The sequence below is a fragment of the Hyla sarda genome, chromosome 1 (genome assembly GCF_029499605.1).
Source record: "Hyla sarda isolate aHylSar1 chromosome 1, aHylSar1.hap1, whole genome shotgun sequence".
NCBI lineage: Eukaryota > Metazoa > Chordata > Amphibia > Anura > Hylidae > Hyla > Hyla sarda.
In genome coordinates this window covers 102,048,459-102,063,827 of record NC_079189.1, presented here as the reverse complement: position 1 = coordinate 102,063,827, position 15,369 = coordinate 102,048,459, and the positions used below count along the sequence as shown (strand labels likewise).

General features: G+C 44.6%; 1 protein-coding gene across 2 annotated transcripts in view; it reads right to left on the bottom strand.

Moving 5' to 3' along the window:
• The window catches only part of SLC7A2 (solute carrier family 7 member 2), a 135,445-nt gene extending 129,765 nt beyond the window's left edge, over positions 1-5,680 (bottom strand). The window contains exon 1 of one of the 2 annotated variants that reach the window (XM_056558991.1): positions 5,396-5,680. The gene's annotated coding sequence lies outside the window, so the exon portion shown is untranslated. The remainder of the gene's footprint in view (positions 1-5,395) is intronic. The other variant, XM_056558963.1, reaches the window with a different exon arrangement.
• Between the last annotated feature and the right edge of the window lie 9,689 nt (positions 5,681-15,369).

Sequence of the window (15,369 nt, the reverse complement as noted above, 5' to 3'; positions counted from 1 at the left end):
TGTGTGTGTGTGTGTGTGTGTTTTTCATTTTTTTTTTTTTAGGTGGTACTACTACTCCCAGAATGGAACACATTGTTTCATGATGGGAGTAGTAGTAACTGTACTAATTGATAGATCGCCCAGAGTCCATTGTGATCCTTCTGTATAATATATAGATGAGGCCGCTCTTTGGTCCCCTGCACTGCCGTATATATACACCTATTCATATTTCCTGCAGAGAGCTGTGATTAGCCAGATGGTTCCATCCAATCACAACTCTCTGTGGGAAATATGAATAGGTGTATATATATGTCAGTGCAGGGGACCATAGAAGAGCGGCCGCCCGCATCTATACATTATACAGGAGGATCACAGCAGGTTTCAGGAGTGACATCCGCAGTGATCTTTCCTTAACTGCAGGTACTACAGCTCCCAACATGGAGCAGAGTGTGCTCCATGTTAGGAGTAGTACCTGCAGTTAAGGACAGATCACAGCAAGTGTCACTCCTGACACCCGCTGCAATCGTCCTATCTATTGCAGAGATGCAGAGCGGCTTTCTCCTGCACTCCGCATCTCTGCACTGTACTCCAGCCAGTGATGTGAATAGAACATCACTCTTTCATATTTCTGAGAGCGGTGATTGGCTGCACACATCCGGCCAATCCCCACTCTGGGCAGAAAATATGAATGAGTGATGTTCTATTCACATCACTGGCTGGCCTGGAGTATAGTGCCGAGATACGGGCGCTGTATAGAGCCGATCCACATCTCTGCTATATTATGGGGGCGATATGTCTACGATATGTCTACAGGTACTACTACTTTCATCATGGAACAGTCTGTTCCGTGCTGGGAGTAGTAGTACTACCTAAAAAATGTTAAAAAAGAGAAAAAAAAGTGAAACACACATACACACTTTATTAAAAATTAATTAAAAGTTCATTATAAAAAAAAAATTCCTTAAATTTATAATTTTTTTGTACCCAACACATTTTGAAAAAAAACACCAGAGGGGACAAAAAAGCTATTTCAACTCAAATGCAAAAACGCCAGAAAAAAACAACAGAAAAAACGTCAGATACAGGAAATTGCAGCAAAATACGGCATGTTCATGGTGCTCTAATTTGTCATCTGTAATATTTAAAGGGAACCTGTCATCACTTGCATGTTGCCTGAATCCCAAGTCATCAGGATGGTCCCAGGCAGGTTCTTTCCCCCCCACCAGCTCTGATTGATAGATCTCGCACTGTTTTGCTATAGGGAAAGATCTATCAATTCAGGCCAGTAGGGATGAAGGAATTCAACAGAAATGACGCTGATGACTTTTGGTTCAGGCAGCATGAAAGTGATGAAATGTTCCCTTAAAAAGAATGTCAGTTAGATGGCTGTTCGGATGAGGAGACACATAGTATCATTCATATATCTGCCTGTGCAGATAACAAATGCTTTTATTCTCAAGTGCCAAGTCACAGAGGCGTTTCCAAGCCCCTGAAGTGCTGACGGCTGGAACGCCTCGTCATTCCACTCCCATCTCTATCCCTGCTTAATTGACAGGATAATGGAATCCAATAACTGCTTCCAAATCTTGTGCACACCATGAATAATCTAGGCCAGTGTTTCCCAACCATTTTCTGCAAAAAAAAAAAAAGGGGGGGGGGAAAGCACCGCAGGGTGGGAGTGCTGCAACACTGCTGCTTTAGACAGCAACTCACAAATTATGTCTTCTCTAATCAGTGTCATTGCCTTTTCGTCTCATTCTGGCCCGGCCATCATGATAATTTCTTCCAGACACAATTCTTCACTGTAAAACCTGCAAAACAAACCTATTAGGCACTTTTTTTTTTACATGGGTGACAGTGGTGTACATGAGTGACAGAGGGGTGTAGAAGAGTGTACATGGGTGGTAGAGGGGTGTAGGAGAATGTACATGGGTGACAGGGGGCAAAGGGGGTGATAGAGGGGTGTATATTGGTGACAGAGGGGTGTTGGGGTGGACAGAAGTGTACATGGGTGACAGAAGTGTACATGGGTAACAGGAGTGTTGAGGGGTGTACATGGGTGACAGAGGGGTGTACATGGGTGACAGATGGGTGTAGAAGAGTGTACATGGGTGGCAGAGGGGTGTACATGGGTGACAGAGGAGTGTAGAAGAGTGTACATGGGTGGCAGAGGGGTGTAGAGGAGTGTACATGTGACAAAGGAGTGTACATGGGTGGCAGAGGAGTGTAGAGGAGTGTACATGGGTGGCAGAGGGGTGTAGAGGAGTGTACATGGGTGACAGCGGGGCCTAGGGGGTGACAGAGGGGTGTACATGGGTGACAGATGGGTGTAGAAGAGTGTACATGAGTGGCAGAGGGGTGTAGAGAAGTGTACATGGGTGACAGAAGGGTGTAGAAGAGTGTAAATGGGTGACAGAGGGGTGTACATGGGTTACAGAGGGGTGTAGAGGAGTGTACATGGGTACAGGGGTGTACATGAGAGACAGAGGGGTGTACAAGGGAGACTGAGGAGTGTAGAGGGGTGTACATGGGAGACAGAGGGGTGTACATGGGAGACAGAAGGCTGTATATAGGTGACAGAGGGGTGTAAAGGAGTGTACATGGGTGGCAGAGGGGTGTACATTGGTGACGGGGTGTACATGGGTGACAGGGGTGTACATGGGAGACAGAGGGGTGTACATAGGAGACAGAGGGGTGTACATAGGTGGCAGGGGTGTACATGGGAGACACAGTGGTGTAGAGGAGTGTACATGGGTGGCAGAGGGGTGTACATGGGTGACAGGGGTGTAGGGGGTGTACATGGGTGACAAGGGTGTACATGGGTGACAGAGGGGTGTAGAAGAGTGTACATGGGTGACAGGGGAGCGTCGGGGTGACAGGGGTGGACAGGAGTGACAAAGTGTTAACAGGGGTGGACAGGGGTGACAAAGGGACAGAGGGGTGAACATGGGTGACAAGGATGTGGTCAGAGGGGTGGACAATGGGGGGTGAACATGGGTGACACAGGGATGGACCAGATTGACAGAGGGGTGGATAGGGGGATGGCCAAGGTGGACATGGATGACAGGAGGGTGGACAAGCGGTTAAAAGAGGGGTGGACAGGAGTGACAAAGGGACAGAAGGGTAAATAGGGGGTGGACATGGGTGACAGGTGTAGACTGGGGGGTGGTCAGAGGGGTGGACAGGGGGGGTGAACATGTGTTAACGAGGAATGGAAAGGGGTGATAGAGGGGTGGTCAAGGTGGACATGGATGACAGGAGTGGACATGGATGACATGGGTGAAGGGGGGGTGGACATGGGTGACAGGAGGGGGGGTGGACAGGGTTAAGAAGGGGTAACAGAGGGGTGGAAAGGGTACAGTACCTTAAGCAAGCCAATTTTCTTCACTACACCGGCACAGGAATCCAGCACAGCTTCCACGTTCCTCACCGCTCCAGCAGGGCACTCATTCACTGCGCCGCTGGGGGGCGCTGGGGCACGGGTCATTACACTGACACGGGAATCTGGCAGAGCACCGCCAGGGCACTCATTCATTGCGCCACAGGGGGGAGGGGGACTCTGGGGCATGGGTCACTACACCGACAAAGTAATCCGGCAGAGCACCGCCAGGGCGCTCAATCACTAGGCCGCAGTGGGGAGGGGGACGCAGGGGAAGGCTGGAAGATGCCGGGGGACGCTGGGGGACACACGCACAGCAAAGCGTACACATACTTCCCTTCCCCCCTGTGGCGTTGTGAGTCACAGGCACACAGGCGGGGGGTGTCATGAAAAAAATAATTTGATGGCAAAATCCCGTGGCACTCTGGTTGTGAATCACTGATCTAGGCTCATGTCTTGGCTTTTGTGGGCACTGGCCTCAGTCACTCACAAAGCATGCACATAGTATTCAAGGATTGTGCAAGATTTGGAAACTGTACCATCTCTTAAGAGCTATCTAACAGTGTCACCAATTTTGAAGTCACCAGTTTGTGACAGGAATTTCACCTGAGAGATCCCCTTCACAGTAGGGCAGACACAATTTTCTCTTTAATCAGCTATGCACACTGGGGCAGATCTACTACTTCTGCCTAATATTTAAAGGGGTACTCTGCCCCTAGACATATTATCCCCGCTATCTCCCTGCTGCACCCGGCATTGGTTTAGAGCACTGGGTGCAGAGCTGGAGGCTCGTGACGTCACAACCACGCCCCCTCAATACAAGTTAAGCCCCATAGACTTGCATTGAGGGTGAGTGGCCATGTCGTCACAAGCGGGTGTGACCATGACGTCAGGAGCCTCCGGCCCCGCATCATCAGTCATCCGGCACGGAGCGAAGTTCGCTCTGTGCACCAGATGTCTGGGGTGCCGCAGCAGAGATTGTGGGAGTCCCCAGCGGCGGGACCCCTGTGATCAGACATCTTATCCCCTATCCAAAGGATAGGCGATAAGATGTCTAGGTGTGGTGTACCCCTTTAAAGTAAACATAGACCAGGTAGTATGCAGATATACCAAGATCACAGTGGCTTGCACTGACATGTTTTACCACTTTTGCCTAACTTTACACCACCTAGTGGTTGGTTAATTTTGTGCCAATATTTTGCATCCAAATTTTGTTGCACTTTTGGCATATGTTACTCCATTTCCAATCATTCCCCCTTTGCACTGAGGAAAGCCCCGTTGAGGCACCAGTAGAGACATCCACATCACTAAATCTCACCGCCTATGTGTTACACCCACGGACAACAACATAAATTAGGTCCATGCACTAGACACCCAGTCATACTTACTATTTGGGTAAAATTAAGATTGGGCAAATAATAAATCTGGTAAAACAAACCAGGAATATTTCAGTACTACAAAAAGTTCTTCAGAAGTCAATTGGGTAAAAGCCACTAAAAGAAAATTTGGCTACATTGTGCTCTATTGACAACATAATATCAATAAGTCATTTTAGTGGAAGCCAAGCCATTACATGTATACCAGTTCTGCACCTCTATAACCTCATATCCGCAGAATACAGTAACAGCCAAGGAAACAGAATACAAATGTCCTCTTCATGTTGTAACACTTGCAGATTTTTCTGTGGATTTGTGGCAAAATCCACTGCATATTTGCGGTGGAAAAATCTGCCTTGTGTAGACTTACCCTTACTGTGAGAACTTTTATACCTAAAAGGGATTTTAATAACTTGTTGGTGGAAATGGTCAAATAGATAATGGGGAATATTATATGTAAAAAATACAATTTGACAAGCTCCTTGACAGGCTTACAGTAGGAGCAGTCTGTATATAGTGCATGTGTGTGCAGTCATAGGCTCATCCCAAATATGTAAGGGAACTCCTTCACAGCAGACACACCTCCCAAAAAGACCTTCACTCTTTCAATGCCAGGAGCCTTTTAAGTTGCCATAAGAGGGAAATGTAGAAGAGAACTTACAGTTTAGAGAGTTTCCTCCTCTTGCCCAAGTCTTCTGTTCTGTCTGTCTTTGCACTATAGGAGTCTTGCAGGGATTAAATGTAGCAGCTTGATCTAGCAGGAGCCAGGCACCACATTACACAGGGTCTGCACACAGAATATACAGCTACAGGGGTGTCGAGTATCTGACAGACAGCATGGAAAGTTGGAGGTGGGGGAGAGGGAGGCGCACTCACTTACTGAGCACACTCACACCAATGGCAATGAGCTGCACAGGGATCCGCCTTGTGTGTCTTTGGCTCTTGGCAGATGTGGATTTCATTGGGCATAAACTGCAAACTGTTCTCACATACACAGTACAACAGTAATGCTGCCTTCCAGGGCTGAAGAATACTGCATTCCTATAGGGAGGAAGTGAACATAGACATCCCATGTAATCTCACGACATCATTATTGCTAGTGAGTCGCTCTTAGCAGCTAGATTTCTAAGGCTGGGTTTCCACTTGCCAGTTTTTTTTGCACTACTGCTGCTGCAGTTTTCTAACCAGAAGTGAGTCCACGAGAAAGGAGAATTATAGGTCCTTCCTTTATATGTCATATTCCTTTTGAATCCAATGCTGGCTTTGGCTCAAAAACTGCAGTGGCAGATATCCAAAATACTGCCTAGTGGAAACCCATCCTAAGTCTGTCACTACAGAGGCACATCAAAAAATATGATCTTCCGATGGCAACTATTCGCTTTTTTAAATTCTTCTAGATCTCTCTGCAACATTTAACACTATAGATCACTAACTCATCTTCTGTAGACCTGCCAATAAGGATCATGTTCTCTCTTGGTTTTCCTTCAACCTCTCGATTTCTTTTTTTCAGTCTACCATTTGCTGACTCTACTTCTTCTCTTCTCCTTGATGTTGAGATTCTTCATAGATCAGGCCTAGGTTTTCTCCTCTTTTTTCTCCATACAGCTTCACTGGACAAACCTTTAGCATATTTTACCATCGTTACACTCATGACCTCCGCACTACTAGAAAACATCAGTCCACTGTCTTTAACATTATGCCTTCTCTGAATCTTTTTAAAAAACTGAGCTTCTTGAGTTTTTATCATGTGCTTACCTATCTAATCCTGATATTTCTGTTTGTGGTAGTACTGTAACTACTAGACAGATGTATGACAGTTATGTTACATTTTGATCTACCATTTTTGGTTATATTGAATCACTTGCATGCTCATGTCACCTTAACCTCAAACATCTCCAGAAGCTGCCTCTTAGGCCCCCATACATATTAGAAAGCCAAACACACCAATTTCAGTTGTGTTGGTCAACCATCTGGCACATGTCTGGCCTCCCAACTTTTCACCGACAGGTGATGTCTAGGAAGAGAAGGATTGGGCATGTTGAATTTCAACTGCCTGATCCTTTTAATCTAATAGGGATTATCCACTGCCAGAGGAGTCTTATTGTGGTTTACTCCCACCCCTTCTTTTTCTTCATTGAGAACACATGAACATTAAGCTGAAGATTAAACCTACCAGATACGCAGTGCCACATAACATCAAAGTAAATAATATTAAATACCATTCAAGTCTAGCACAAGTGAAGTTTATTGTGGGCCACAGCACACATAAGGCTTAATCTTTGCATCCCTGGTAGTCTGGGGCAGTGAAGGGGTTATTGCCAGCACCCCTAGGTGATCTTGAGGAATGAAAGGGTTAATGTAAGTATACCTGCTGGTCTTGAGCAATAAAAGAGTCAATGTCAATATCTATGGGGGTCTAGGCAGGTGAAAGGGTTAATGTAAAAATCCCTTGTGATCTGGAGCAGTGAAAGATCAATGTTAATATTCCTGGTGGTCTAGGGTAGTGAAAGGGTTGATGTCAGGATCCCTGGTGGGTAATTGGTTAACTTTAAGATTACTCATGGAGGACAATGCAAGGGTTTATGCTTATACCTGGGGTGCAGTGGTCTACTTACCTTCCAAGTTCCAGCACTGTCCTGGCTGTAACGGGAGACTAAGCACTGATAGTTCAGCTTCCTGTTTCCTCCCGCCATGCACTTTCCTGTGACTGGGCACAGCGATTCAGTAGTATACTGCTTGATCAATAAAGGATCAATAAATGTGGTGCTATAAAAATGTGCACTCTAAATTTAATTTCTGAGTGGCCAGTTTCTGAGTTTCTCGGTGCCAGCAAATGTTTAAACACACTGGAGGGAATTTATTCACAACGTTTTACCCTAGTTTTGTGGTGAACATTTGTCTCACAGTTTGTCACAGATGCTGTTTTGAGACTTTTCATTGCGACTTTTGCTATAAAAGGTTTTTCAAAAGGAACATACAAAGTCATGATTTCAGTTGATATTATACAGTGGTCAGGAAAATATCATGTGCGACTTTTCAGATTGCCGCATCTTTTGTTGCAACTGTGCTAACTTAGGTGCAAATCTACACCAGCAATGACTTGAATTACAAAACAGACTACAAACAGCATTTTTAAAAAGTTGCACATTTTGCCGCTCCGGGTAAAAAGTTGCAGAGGGTCACCATACAAAGTGGTGTACTGAAGTAAGATATGTGATTAGCACCGGACTGGCCCAAGACATTGTGCTGCCTGGGTTCAAGAGTGAATTGCTGCCTCCCCCCCCCCAAAAAAAAAAAATAGGCATTAGATAGGCAGCAGTTCCCCCACATTAGGTAGGCAGCATAGTCTCCCCAAATTAGGTAGCAGTTTCCCCACATTAGGTAGCATAGTTTGCCCACATTAGGTAACAGTGTTTCCCCACATTAAGTAGCATTGTTTCCCCACATTAGGTAGCATAGTTTCCCCAGTTAGGTAGCAGTTTCCCCAAGTTAGGTAGCAGTTTCCCCACGTTAGGTAGCAATTCCCCCACATTAGGTAACTGTTTCCCCACATTAGGTAGCAGTTTCCCACAATAGGTAGCAGTTTCCCCACATTAGGTAGCAGTTTTCCAACATTAGCTAGCATACTTTCCCCACATTAGGTAGCAGTTTCCCCACATTAGGGAGCCGTTTCTCCACATTAGGTAGCATAGTTTTCCCACATTAGGTAGCATAGTTTCCCCACATTAGGTAGCATAGTTTCCCCACATTAGGTAGCATAGTTTCCCCACATTAGCTAGCATAGTTTCCTCACATTAGGTAGCATAGTTTCCCCACATTAGGTAGCAGTTTCCCCACATTAGGTAGCCGTTTCCCACATTAGGTAGCATAGTTTCCCCCACATTAGGTAGCAAAATTTCTGCACATTAGGTAGCACATTTTCCCCCCACATTAGGTAGCAGTTTCTTCACATTAGGTAGCAATTTTCCCACAATAGGTAGCAGTTTTCCCAAATTAAGTAGCACAGTTTCCCCACATTAGGTAGCACAGTTTCCCCACATTAGGTAACAGTTTCTCCTCATTAGATAGCAGTTTCCCCACATTAGATAGAAAATTCCCCACATTAGGTAGCATAGTTTCCCCACATTAGATAACAGTTTCTCGACATTAGCTATCAGTTTCCCCACAATAGGTAGCATTGTTTCCCCAGATTAGGTAGCATAGTTTCCCCACATTAGTTAGCAGTTTCCCCCACATTAGGTAGCATAGTTTCCCCACATTAGGTAGCATAGTTTCCCCACATTAGGTAGCATAGTTTCCCCACATTAGGTAGCATAGTTTCCCCACATTAGGTAGCAGTTTACCCACATTAGGTAGCAGTTTTCCCACATTAGATAGCAGTTTCCCCACATTAGGTAGCAGTTCTCCCAGATTAGGTAACAGTTTCCCCACATTAGGTAGCAGTTTCCCCACATTATTTAGCAGTTTCCCCACATTAGGTAGCATAGTCCCCCCCCCACCCTACACACGGACACACAGACAGACACACACACAGAGACACTCACAAATGAACATACAGATATACTCACCTGGCCTGCAGAGCTTCTTCTCTCCAGCGGCGGCCTGATGAGTGACGTCCTCTTGTGCAGGTCACTTGCTCGACCTCCCTCATCAGACCCGGACCAGCTGGCCACAGGCTCACTGTGTTAAAGTGGCCACTGCACTATTAAGCAGCTCGGGCTGCGCCAGCGCAATGGCCAGCTGGCCCTACCATGGACATAGGTGGCACAAAAAAAGGGGGGCAGCAAAGTGCTGCCCCTGTAAAGTGCCACCTGGGACCAATGGTCTCACCTGGTCCCATGGTGGTGCTGGCCCTGGATCAGCATCAGATTCATCACATGCCCTGCACCATGTAATTGCACCATGTAATTGAATTTTTGAATTTGGTTCAAGTACACAGTTTCCACCACATGAATTTATGGGGTAAAAAGACATTCACCTACACCACTCTTTATGAATACCCCCCCCCCCCCCCCCCCCACTGTGTGCCAGAGTCTCTCACTGGTTTCATAGGTAATTGTACCAGCACGAAACACAGACCCGTAGAATGTTATGGCTCTGGGTCTCGCGTTGGAATGGTTACCTAGGAGACTAGCAGGAGGCTCTGACACACAGCATGTTTTAACATTTACATGGACTGGGGGAAACGGACACTTATAAAAGGTATTTTGAGCACACATTTTTAAAGCAGCACATTTAAACCGAAAACTATCATGCTGTGGGCTTTACTGGCGTAAAAAAAAAAAATGAAAGTAACCCTTTAAGGGGGAGCTTAGGGAGTCTGTAACAGCTTTTTTCATGAGTGGGAATAGCTTCTAAGCTGCCTGGCCACACTACTGGGCAGCTGAGAGGAAACAGTGGCAAATCAAGCCTCAGACAACAAAAAGTTTCCATGCAGCTCTAGTCTAAATCATTTTTTTCTGAAATGTTTCTATCCATTAATATACTGTAAGTTTAAAATGTCAAGACAGGGGTAATCAGGACAGGGGAAATTACCAGGAACAAGCCAGAGGTATAATCCTTAGTGTTGTACAGAGTTTGCCATTACTCACAGGTGTCCTTGTCCCCAATGAGATTTACAGTCTAATTTCCCTTTGTCAATCACATTCACACAGGATTGGGGTTAAGTTTGAGATCATAAGGGGTCAGACCGCTGACTAACTAAACCTTTAATACTGTGGCTTTCTCTAGTATCCACTCTTAGTTAAAATAAGTCAGAAGAAAATTCTCCCTAGACTTTAAAGTGTACCTGCCACAAAATAAAAAAAAAGTCTCTACGCTTACTCTTTAACTAGTGCTGATCCTGTTCATGGCTAAAATTTTGGTTTTCTTCAACATATGGCTTCTAATTCCATTGTTTATGTCGCTCATCCTGCATGCAGTTCACTGAGTAGGTGGGGATGTTCCCTTGCTTGCCTTCACATCTCATGTGAGAACTTTCTCCCTGACTCCCCAGAGCTGACTACTGGCTGCTCTGTTCACTGAGGTTCTGTGACATACTCCCAGCATATAGAGCAGGCTTATTGACAAGCCAGGAGCCTGCACAGAGCCCTGCTTTCCCTGTCCCCACTTCCTGTATTTTGTCCCAGCCAAGACACACAGTCAATAGCTGCAATAAAAAGACAATGTTATGGACAGTGGTAAGAAGTATGCCGGATTTTTCACCCATAAATATACAAATTCATTATCAATGTATATAACAAAAATACATATAATGTTATTATCTACATTATAGAAAAAGTCTATGTAAATGACAGCCCATTTAAAGGATACTTGTCATTTATTAATTTAAATTTCTGCTCATTCTGGGCTATGTAGTCATGTAAGTGATTCTATTTAATGATTGACAGCTCTTTGTGTATAAGTGTTTAAATAAAGAAAGCTGTCAACTACTGAGATGGACCTCCCACTTGACTACTTAGCTCTGAGAGATTTAAAAACTATACACAAAACTATATATCAATCTGTTCAGCTCCTCCCGCTCTATAATATGATCCCTACAGATTGGACTGCATTTTCAAGGTGATATTTTTTTAATCTTGTGAACCCCATTCAAACCCATATTTGTCATGGGATACTATTTGTATAATAGAATAATATCCCATATATAATGTAAGCACACATAGCTAATAAACACCTTTCAGTTTTAATGATTTCTTTTCATGAATTTACCAGCAGTCTCTTGCCAGCATTATTCTACACACACTGGTTTGATGGGCAATAGCTATTATATCACTGTCACTTTCTTACTTCTTTATAAAGAGAAATTGAGAGTAACAATGCTATAGAACTGGAGACAGATCTTGGGTAATACCCCTACTTAATGCTATACAGTGCCTTAGTCGTCATGACCAACCCAGAGCCAAATTATCTTGGAATTAGCATCTTGGAACTGTCTAGGAATTGCTATGTACTCAGCAGCAGTAGAGCTAAGAGACACCCTTATACTTCCTGGCCTAAACTAGACTCTGACTAGGTTAGACTTGTTCCTGCCCAATGGTAGTAGATGGTTGGAAGTGGGAGTCTCACCCCTTAGAACTTTCTTGTGGCTTCTAGAGCAGATGTCTGTCTAAAGAAAGGTCATGTGACCCAATTGAGACCACATTGAGTAATTTGATTGGAATCTCCGCTCGGAAATTTCTGCAAGTGAAGATTCCATCTGGTGGCCACCGCCGAAATCCTTCGGTGTTAGGACCGTGGGGCCCTGCACTGTCACTATTGACGGCACTGCAGTGCTCGCATAATTTCACTAAAATAATTAACAGATTAATTCTTTGTGCGGATCAATTTCAGCGTCAGAATTCTCTGCCGCTGCAATTATGCAGTGTGAGCGGGTCCGCAAGAAACCCATTCACACCAAAGGTAATGTTTACAGCGTGAAATTTCGAAGTGAAATTCTGCGCAGATTAGTCAGTGTGAACATACCCTTAGATAGTTCTACCAGTGATGGCAGTGAACACTTACACAACTTAACTCCTGGGGTTTTGTTCATGTGTAGCAGTGTAATAGCAATGTGATACATTGGACAAGTTTAACTTACAATACCCAAACAGTATTTAGCTGTCAGGATGCACTCTACATCTGCCCAATTACCTTTATGTTAGAGACGCTTGGAGATGGGTAACAGGGCACAGCAATTCCACAGGGTTGAAATTTGGTTTCTAAAAACACCATGATTTTAAAGTGCACCAGCCATGAAAAGGTTAAGCTTCAGTGATAAAAGCCAGCATGTTCTCTTAAATATCACCGTCCCAGCAAAATAACATAATCCTATCTGCTGCTGTAAAAATATGAACTGAAAACTTTTAAATGAACATTTTAGACTTTCTTGAACTTGCTTATCCTGTTGTGTTGCTAGGGGCAAAATTGAACAATCCTTATTTAGCAAGTGACTGCTCTGATTTTTGTCCATTTGGCAGCAAAAGATTAAATTCTTTTTTGCCTGCCCCTGGCAAAAGATACATCAATCCATAATGACTGCTCAATGTAGTCTTTCAGATAACTGTTTAGATAGACATTATTTAGACCACTGTGCAGCAGGCACATCGATGCCATGAGGATTCCTGGATTGTGGACATACTCGCATATTCTGCAGCAATCATTTTAGGAGAACAAGTGAGTACTTGTATTTAGCTTGGGTCAACCTACAAAGGTGTGGTGAAAAGCCTTAGGGCTTGGACTCCAATTGCAACAACACATGTACATCGATAAAGCTAGATTCTTAATACCCTGTTGTCAACCAATATTATAGAAATTAACAAATATTATTTACTTCCCTGCTGGGAAAAGTTATTTTTATTCTCAAATTAACCCTAGGCAGTGACTTTACTTATTTCCTGCATCAACATCAAGCAACTCGTAATGCTTTATTACTTGAGGGCTCATTGTCAGGATTCGGCAGGCTGGTGGTGGATCCTCTGTGTCAGCGAGGGATTGGCGTGGACCGTACCGGAGGACCGGTTCGTTCTAAGTTGCTACTGGTTTTCACCAGAGCCCGCAGCAAAGCGGGATGGCCTTGCTGCGGCGGTAGCAACCAGGTCGTGTCCACCGGTAGCGGCTCAACCTCACTGACTGCTGAGACTGGCGTGGTACAGGAGGACTAGACAGAGGCGAGGTCAGACATAGCAGAAGGTCAGGGCAGGCGGCAATGGTTCGTAGTCAAGGGCAACGGCAGAAGGTCTGGAAACACTGATAATGGCACACACAAAAACGCTTTCACTAGGCACAAGGCAACAAGATCCGGCAGGGACAGGAAGGGGAAGTGAGTTTAAATAGTATCCAAAGTAATCAGGACTGATTAGGAACAGATTGGGCCAGGCACCAATAAGTGGTGCACTGGCCCTTTAAATCTAAGAGACCCGGCGCGCGCGCGCCCTAGAGAGCGGGACCGCGTGCGCCGGGACTGAGACAGAGAATGGGGCAGGTAATCAGAACGGGATGCAATCCGCAAGCGGACTAGTGCCGCCATGCGGATCGCATCCCCGTCGGCAGCACTGTAGCAGCGCTCCCGGTCAGAGTGAGAGACCGGGGCGCTGCAGGAGACCAGACGCCGTGAACGCTCCGGGATGGATACGGGACCCGGAGCAGTCGGCGTTACACTCATGCACTTGCCGGCATTATAAAACCATAATATGATGGTCATAGATGGCAGTCTTTAACCCAGACTCACAGTTTTTTGTCAGTAAATGTTTTGCAACAACGCTTTCAAGCCAAAATAAGGAGCAAATCCAAAACACAGGTATTTCCATTATATACTTCTCTGCATATATTACATCACACTCTTGGTTTTGACTTATAAATACTGATCACATCCCTGTGAAACCTAAAAACTAATTCTAGTGCCATAAAAGCTATGTGCATAATGGTTTCTTCTGAATTCATCTTCAGTATATATACAGTACAGACCAAAAGTTTGGACACACCTTCTCATTCAGAGTTTTCTTTATTTTCATGACTATGAAAATTGTAGATTCACATTGAAGGTATCAAAACTATGAATTAACACATGTGGAATTATATACATAACAAAAAAGTGTGAAAATATGTCATATTCTAGGTTCTTCAAAGTAGCCACCTTTTGCTTTGATTACTTCTTTGCACACTCTTGGCATTCTCTTGTTGAGCTTCAAGAGGTAGTTACCTGAAATGGTTTTCACTTCACAGGTGTGCTGGTGTGGAGGAGGAGGTGTGATGGTGTGGGGGGGGGCTTTGCTGGTGACACTGTTGAGGATTTATTCAAAATTGAAGGCATACTGAACCAGCATGGCTACCACAGCATCTTGCAGCGGCATGCTATTCCATCCGGTTTGCGTTTAGTTGGACCATCATTTCTTTTTCAACAGGACAATGACCCCAAACACACCTCCATGCTGTGTAAGGGCTATTTGACCAAGAAGGAGAGTGATGGGGTGCTGCGCCAGATGACCTGGCCTCCACAGTCACCAGACCTGAACCCAATCGAGATGGTTTGGGGTGAGCTGGACCGCAGAGTGAAGGCAAAAAGGGCCAACAAGTGCTAAGCATCTCTGGGAACTCCTTCAAGACAGTTGGAAGATCATTTCAGGTTACTACCTCTTAAAGCTCATCAAGAGAATGCCAAGAGTGTGCAAAGCAGTAATCAAAGCAAAAGGTGGCTAGAACCTAGAATATGACATATTTTCACACTTTTTTGTTATGTATATAATTCCACATGTGTTAATTCATAGTTTTGATGTCTTCAGTGTGAATCTACAATTTTCATAGTCATGAAAATAAAGAAAACTCTGAATGAGAAGGTGTGTCCAAACTTTTGGTCTGTACTGTATATATATATATATATTTATATATATAAAAGTAAAATTAAGGGAACCGGCACTGTACAATGGGACTTAAAGTCCAGATCGGGTGCTCAGCCTTCGCAGGTTCAAACTCCAAACCCTTCTTAAACAACTCCAAAAAAGGAAAGCGGCACTCCAATGGCAGAAAAAAGGTGTATTTATTCACCCATCAAGTCAAGTGCGACGTTTCAGCCTCACAATGAAGCCTTTCTCAAGCAGTGTATTAGTGTTACATCACTTCCTTAAATATCATTAATCGTAGTGACATCATCACCTCATT